Source organism: Stylophora pistillata, chromosome 9, assembly GCF_964205215.1.
Source record: "Stylophora pistillata chromosome 9, jaStyPist1.2, whole genome shotgun sequence".
Taxonomy (NCBI): domain Eukaryota; kingdom Metazoa; phylum Cnidaria; class Anthozoa; order Scleractinia; family Pocilloporidae; genus Stylophora; species Stylophora pistillata.
Window position 1 is genome coordinate 3,409,476 of NC_142527.1, and position 7,271 is coordinate 3,416,746.

Genomic DNA, 7,271 nt, shown 5'->3' on the forward strand with positions numbered 1-7,271 from the left:
ATTAAAAGGTGAACGGGCGGATAGAAAGCATCCCCGTGCTGAATCAGAAAAATAAGAACGCTTACCTTCTTTGTTGGAAGAAAAACATCTAGGTCTAGGTCTTAAAAAATGATCCCAAATCTTTCCAAAAGAAATGGATAAATGACTAAATAGGCGAGGAAAAAAATTCTTGTCCACCATCAGGTTGGCTTCACTCCGTACCACATACAGTTTGACCTTTTTGCGTATTTGTTGAAAATTCATTGCGAAGAAAGATAGTTTTGTTTTTCTCAGCACTAGTTCATTCCTGGTGTTCTGGATGTGTAACAAAAGGCAGAAAGGAGAAGATGCCCGAGAGACCATTTAATTCATCTGTCTTCTCCGATGAAAATCTGTAAATGAATATAAGATGCACGGTGTGGATAATTCGGAGAGCAGCCGTGAGTGGCTCCCTCACATATTTCTTCCAATTTTCCCTTTTTTCTTGGTCGTTGCTGTTAAATGCCGGACCTTTTCTCGGCAAACTTCATGACGCTGTCACTGCGTTACTTCTTGTCAGCGGAGCACTTTACTTCTGGTTCTGGAGCACTATTAGTCATCACACGGCCAAAATCGGCCTGAATTCATGCTCATGGTGCACTTTCATCTTCAAACTTGTTACGTCCTGAATTGTGACAATCGGTGGTATCGCATACCCATGAAGGATATGATAAACAGCTCGAACATCCGCTATACGCAAATAAGATCAAACTACAGGGTGAACAACTGACTGCAAAATTCAATTTCGTATTCCACTTTTGATCATCTTATTTTGAGTTATCATATTTATTTCATCAAATTGTAAAAAACGGCGGGTGTATATACTTATCGCAATAATCGAAATAAAAGCAGAGTGCGCAAGAAAGGCGAATATTAAATTTCTTACCTGTTTTTTCTATATCAGTTGAGAATCACCCCAGCTCATCAAATGAGTTAGGGAAAATTTCAAAATCGAAAAAAAGTGAACTACTTGATATTTATCGAGCTGTAATTAAGTTCAATACAGCTTTGGAATTTCTCCACGTAGAGTCTTTAGATAAGCTGATGTAAGGTGATACTTATCCGTGATAACATTTGTTATTTCACAGCTGTGCAAGCGAAGATCCGTCTCCATGGCAACATGCCTGACATGGCTTTCTTCCACTTAGCCAGAAAAGAGGTCATAACTGCCAGGTTAGGAAAATTTCAAATTTATTTTCGACCCAGTCGAGATCGCAACCGGTCACTTTCACGATACGTGAGGGGTAAAATGCGTGTTTTGTTGCTTTCGCTGTTCTTGATTTTTGGAGCATTTCCTTCCCAAGGAAAACGTAGGTGAATAGAATAGTTAAAAATTCTTATTAGAAGATATTTGATTAACGGGAGTTTGTAAACACAAAAAAATGATGTTACCCTAATAGATTGAAATCGCTAATTAAGAGAGAAGCCGATCCGAATTTAAAAGTGAAACATTTAAATTAGAATAAGTTAAATGAGTTACAAAACACAAAAAAGTCTTCTTCAGTATTGTTTGCGGTAAAAGAGCTCGACTACTGGTGAATTACAAATTGTAATTTCCTCTTATCTTTCATTTTTTCAGTTTGGTGAGTCAGTAGGACAAACAAAGCCATCAGGCTAGATTGGAAGCTCTTGATAACTTTAATTCTATAATTTACCGGTATTTCTACTGGTATGAAACTGAAGGCCTGTCTAAAGGGGAGACTTCACAACGAAACAAAGAAATCGGTTTTAAAATGCACATGATTGGTTATTATTTGTCGCTTGGGAAAGTGGGGAGTCAGATGATTTTTGTTGTGTCATAATAAAATTTACCTGATTCTGCCGCAAGGCTTCTTTATCATCTACCCTTATTGGCAGTTAATTGTCAATCAATTTTCTATAGTCCCTCCTTTATACTCAGGAGGCGACGACTGTTCCCCCTCCGCGCCCCACCCCCCCCTGAAAAGTATGTGATCCTCCCCAAAATCTTCCGACCCTCCGCCCGCCAGGCGATTAATTATGGTGATTAATTATTAAAAATAAAAACAAATTGCGAGGAGTGTTTAATTCTCTTATTTGCATCCAGCGCTAAATTAACAGAAAGGCTCGCTTTTTCTCGTCCAAAGACCCTTTAAATTGTCTTCTTTTTTGGTGTCCAGTTATCAAGCTATTAATCTGCTAAAGAAAATTAAATTCTCCTTTTGAGATTTCAAGAGATGACAAGTAATCGTTCTCGTATACGCAACGAAAGAAGCTGCAAAAATGAAGTCTGATAAAAGTCTGTCACAAGCTCTACTTTCACAGCCACTTCATTTATTAAATAAGTGCCATATCTTTTATCCATCAAATTCTTTCCTTTCATATAATGTGGTTAAGAAATATCTGCCTGTCGTAAAATGTCTTCCATCTTAGATCATCATCAAAGTCGACGGTGCAGTTGACAGCATCTTCTATTATAATAATATTATTATAATATTAATTAATTATTATTATTAATATTATTATAATGTGGTTAAGAAATATCTGCCTGTCGTAAAGTGTCTTCCATCTTAGATCATCATCAAAGTCGACGGTGCAGTTGACAGCATCTTCTATTATCGTGCCCAGGTCTCCACTGACAAGTGGGTTAAATTACCCCGTAAGTAACAGAAGTAACTGACTTCGGTGGCTCCACAACATTCTAAGTTGTCCCGCAGCGCTATTGTCCACACTTATTCGGACACATTGCTCAACAAGCTAAAACAAGAAATGTTGAACACCCGTCGCAGAGTTGTTCATACCTTTAAATTGATTTTTCTTTGCAGTTTGCATTTCCGAATTTGTAGATTAAGATCGTCATTCAGGGGATGAAACAGGGAGAGATCTTTTTAGAACCTCGTATACTTAGCTCTTACCTTTAAGCTCGTAGGAAAAGCATCTTGATTTAATCATAACGTCAGTTTGCCCAACCAACTATACTAATAGTTTAGTTGTATAGGGATTTTTTTCCCAGTCATCCGTGGAATTAAGATCCAAAACATGTTTGATGACAGTCAAAGAATTCAACAGGATTATATAGTTCATTGTTTCGATTCACTTCACTGTTTTCTTACGATAGCTATTTCCCCTACTATAAATAAGTCTACATTGTGTTTCAGTCTCTCGCCCGAATGGTTCGCCAAATGCCCAAGGCTTCTGCGGTGGTGAGTGCGTCTTTATGTAATAACTGTATGTGTGAATAGTTATTTTGTGCATATTTTCCACTTAGGCCCTGTTTACAAGCAGGTAGGGTAACCCGAGTGTTAGGGTTACCTTGGCTGGAGGGTTACCCTAACGCTCCCACGGCATTCGGGAAAAATTGTCATGTGAAACCCAGTTAATTTGTACAGTAGAAGAAATTTCTCGTTCCCTTGAACAAACTGATTTAATAATCATGGATTTTTCGAAAGCTTTCGACTCGGTTCAGCACCAGCGCCTCCTATTGAAACTGTGCTACAATGGCATACATGGCATTCTTAACATCTGGCTAACACAATGCCTTACGTACCGAAGCCAGTCAGTTGTCGTTGATGGGTACAGTTCTCCAGAAGTTCCAGTTCTTTCAGGAGTCCCCCACGGGACGGTTGTTGGCTTCTCCTATATATTAAAGACCTCGGAGAAAACTGTACCTCTAGGATACGTCTTTTTGCTGATGATACTTTAATCTACAGCACTATTAAGTCCCATAATGATGCCACTAAACTGCAGTTAGATATAACAGCGCTTCAGGAATGGTCTCAGAAATGACAAATGAAATTTAACCCCGACAAATGCCACGTCTTAACAATATCGAGGAAACAAAATCCTGTAGAGTCTAGATACATCCTTATGGGGAAAGTTTTAGACTCAGTCACCCGCCACTCCTATCTAGGCGTAAAATTGTCCACAAACCTCGATTGGGGCCAGCATGTAAATAACAAAGTCACGAAGGCCAACCAATCACTTGGTTTTCTCCGACGAAATCTAAGCAGCTGCCCCGAAGGCGTGAAAGAGGCGGCCTACAAAGCCCTTGTGAGGTCTCACGTGGAATACACCAGCTCGGTTTGGGACCCACACCTAAAGAAACATGTCAAACAGATTGAGGGGGTGCAAAGAAGGGCTCCTCGTTAAAAGCCGTTTACACACGGGAACCAGGAACAGTCACAAATTTATTGAATGAATTAAACTGGATACCCTTGGAGGTACGAAGAATAATCTCGCGGCTAACCTTATTCCACAAAGCAATTTATAGTGATGGCGGCCTGGCTCTTCCAAATTATCTTATGACGTAGCAGACTTTTAAGAAACTCTCAGACCAAGTTTATCGAACTACAGCCACATATCGAGACTTATAGAAATAGCTTTTCTTGTAGAACTGTGAAGGACTGGAACTCATTACCGAACGATTTTGTTAGTATTAAGTTTGCAGGTCTTTTTAAAAAGACCTTATCTGAGTATTTTATTTGATGTTAACTTCTTAATATTGTATATAACTGATGCTGTGTAATTTTTTTTTGTCCGGTTTGACTTTTAATGCATGAAATTTCCCAATTTATTTAGATATCTTGCGTCATGGCAAACCCTTTGCAGGACTAAAGATTTTTTAATAAAGGTTGAATAAACAGTTCCTGTGCAAAGGAATACTTCATTGACGTAGTTCAGAAGTATTAAATTAAAGGAGAAAAATATCGGTGAAATTTCCAATGAAAAAGGAAAGTAAGGGTGTTCCGATGACTCACACGCGGTCGTGATTTCAGGTATTTTACACTATATATTCACTGCCAGCTTCAATCTGACGTTATTTCTAGCCTCGGGTTAAAAAGTTATTTTGGGATAGCAGATATTGTCTCAATATGTCCAATCTGTATGTTGTATCTTTGAAATCCTACAGTGCCAATAAACTTTGTTGTTTTTGTTGTTGCTCAGCGTTCATAAACTCAAAAAAACAATAGAACCAACTGAGAAGATAAATGAGGCCTTTTAAGATCATGCAATATATATTTCTGTTCGAAAAGAAGACTTTCTAGTTACATCATGATTATCATATTTATGTCGAACCATTTAATAATGAGTATAGGAAGCGTATTTAACCTTTCGCTTTTTTCAATCACTATTCCCATGAAAGAAATAGATTACTGACGTAATTTCAAAAGTTACCTCAAATGTTAAAGGAGATATGAAACGACGAAGGACCCATATATATATACATACATATTGAATGATCGTTTCTTTCAAACCCTACACGCTCAGTTTAAAATCTACTTCCTGGGGAAAAAAGACTTTTATGGCGTAATTTCGAAAAGCTAAGGCAGCGAGTAAAAGGCAAGGATTACTTTATTTTTTCGATGTTGGAAAACGTTGATCCATATCATTTCCTGTGCGCGGATACAGAGCTTGAAGAAGCTGTGGATAGGAAGCCATTTCAGTGACGAAGTTCGAGCGTGAAATTAACCACACGTGGGAGTAGATGAAGAGCTCTCCAAAGTATCTCGTTGTTACGTTACGGGTTTGCTAAGCGAAGTTTGTTTAATTTGCGGTTTTTCTTTTAACTGCGTCTTTCTTTTTTACCTATTTTTTTTTCTTCCTTTTTCTTTTTTTTTTTTTTTACGATTACTTTCCGCCTACTTAAACGTCTTTCAAAATTAAATCAAAATGAAATCAAACTGAAAGCCGGAAAACAAAAGATTCGCCAACCATTACTCTTTTAATTCAACGCTTTGACATGTTTGATCTCGGGTTTAGCTGAAGGAGAACAGCATGATAAAAAAAAAAGGGAATGATCCAAAAATGCAACTTTTAAAGTCTCTTTCCGCGCTAAAATTTAGAGCTACCCTACGGTTTATGCAACTTGAAAATTTGGAAAAAATTTCAAGCTCATTGTCTACAATTAAATCGTTTCTCTATCGATATCCTTCCTTCTTTGTTGAGTTCATTACACTGTATTTTAACTATGACCTCCCATTTCGCATCTATTTGTAATTCACAACCTGTTGTCAAAATTTGTCCTATGATCTGGTGAAAAACTACATCGCTGAACGATTTGCTGAAGCCAAAAAATAGAGAATGAGTTGAAACCTTAATAAGTCGCTGACTCTCCGACGACGCGTCGAAACTGAGCCATCTATACTGAGAAACAAAGCCGCTGAAACTAATTATTTGCTTAGTAAATAGTCACATTGTAGGTTAGAATTTAGATATTAGGGAACTTAAGCATCACGTTTACGGCAAACGAACCTTAGGAGGTCACGTGACCACCGCTTTGCCGTCACGTTTGCAGTTTGCGGTTCCAGTTTCGACGGGAAGAAGGCGCTCAAGCCGTAACTTGTGACTTACGGGAAGATTTTTTGGCCGCTTAACGAAACCAACTTACGTTTGACACTTTTAGTAAGAATTTTCTACCTTTCATGGATCCAAATGTCGCTTTTTGTGATTAAAAACAATGTATTTTGCATGATCTAAATGGAAGAAAGCCGAGTGGGGAAAGAAGTTGAAAACAAAATGGCGGCTCGAAGTTCTTAAACATGCGCATGCAAAGAAGCACAGTTATGGAGTTCTAAATCAATGTATGCCTTCTTCTTTTTCTAGAAAATGCCTTTTAGATGGCCAAGACGTGATGCTGGCGACCGAAGTGGCCCAGCGAAGGCCAAAGTGTCCCGCTGATTATGAGGAAATTGCGAGGGTACTTTCCCCTATTTTTTGGGAAGACAAAAAACCCGTTGTGCTCTCAGGGCGAGCTTGTAGAGAAAGGATGAATGGCCTTATCTCTAAATACCTTGAAGAAAATAAAAAGGCTCTTAAAAGGTAGGCTTTTCCCGCCAAAAGACGTCAACGCCATGCTAAATTCAATTTTGGTGACGACGGCAAACGTGAAACCTCAAACTGCCAGCAGCCGTTTGTCGTTCGCAGTAAGCGCGATGCTAAAGGTCCCTATTGATCAACCTTCGATTATCGTTCAAAAGCAGAGTGAAGGTACTCTGCGCGAACGTTTGAGCCTGCGGAGACAGGAAATACCCAGCGGTCTATTGCCAGTGATTGCAATCTGGATGAAAACACTGGCCCATCGCAAACTTCGTCTCCGTGGCGTTTTGACTCGAATTATTGCTCACCAGGTGCTTTTGTCCGCTTATTATACTCTTCAATAGTAAGGCCAAAGGTTATCTTGATTCTCTTTATCTTATTTCTATTATTGGAGGATAAAATGCGCTATTATAGCTCTTGAGGTGCTCGAGGTCAACGACAGTGTGTCACGCTAGGGACGCCATATTGGTTTGTTTAGA

The 7,271-nt window shown here is 38.7% G+C and overlaps 1 pseudogene; it reads left to right on the plus strand.

The window, feature by feature from the left end:
- The first annotated feature begins 3,177 nt into the window (after positions 1–3,177).
- LOC148722811 (uncharacterized) lies at positions 3,178–4,461 on the plus strand (annotated as a pseudogene).
- The last annotated feature ends 2,810 nt before the right edge of the window (positions 4,462–7,271 follow it).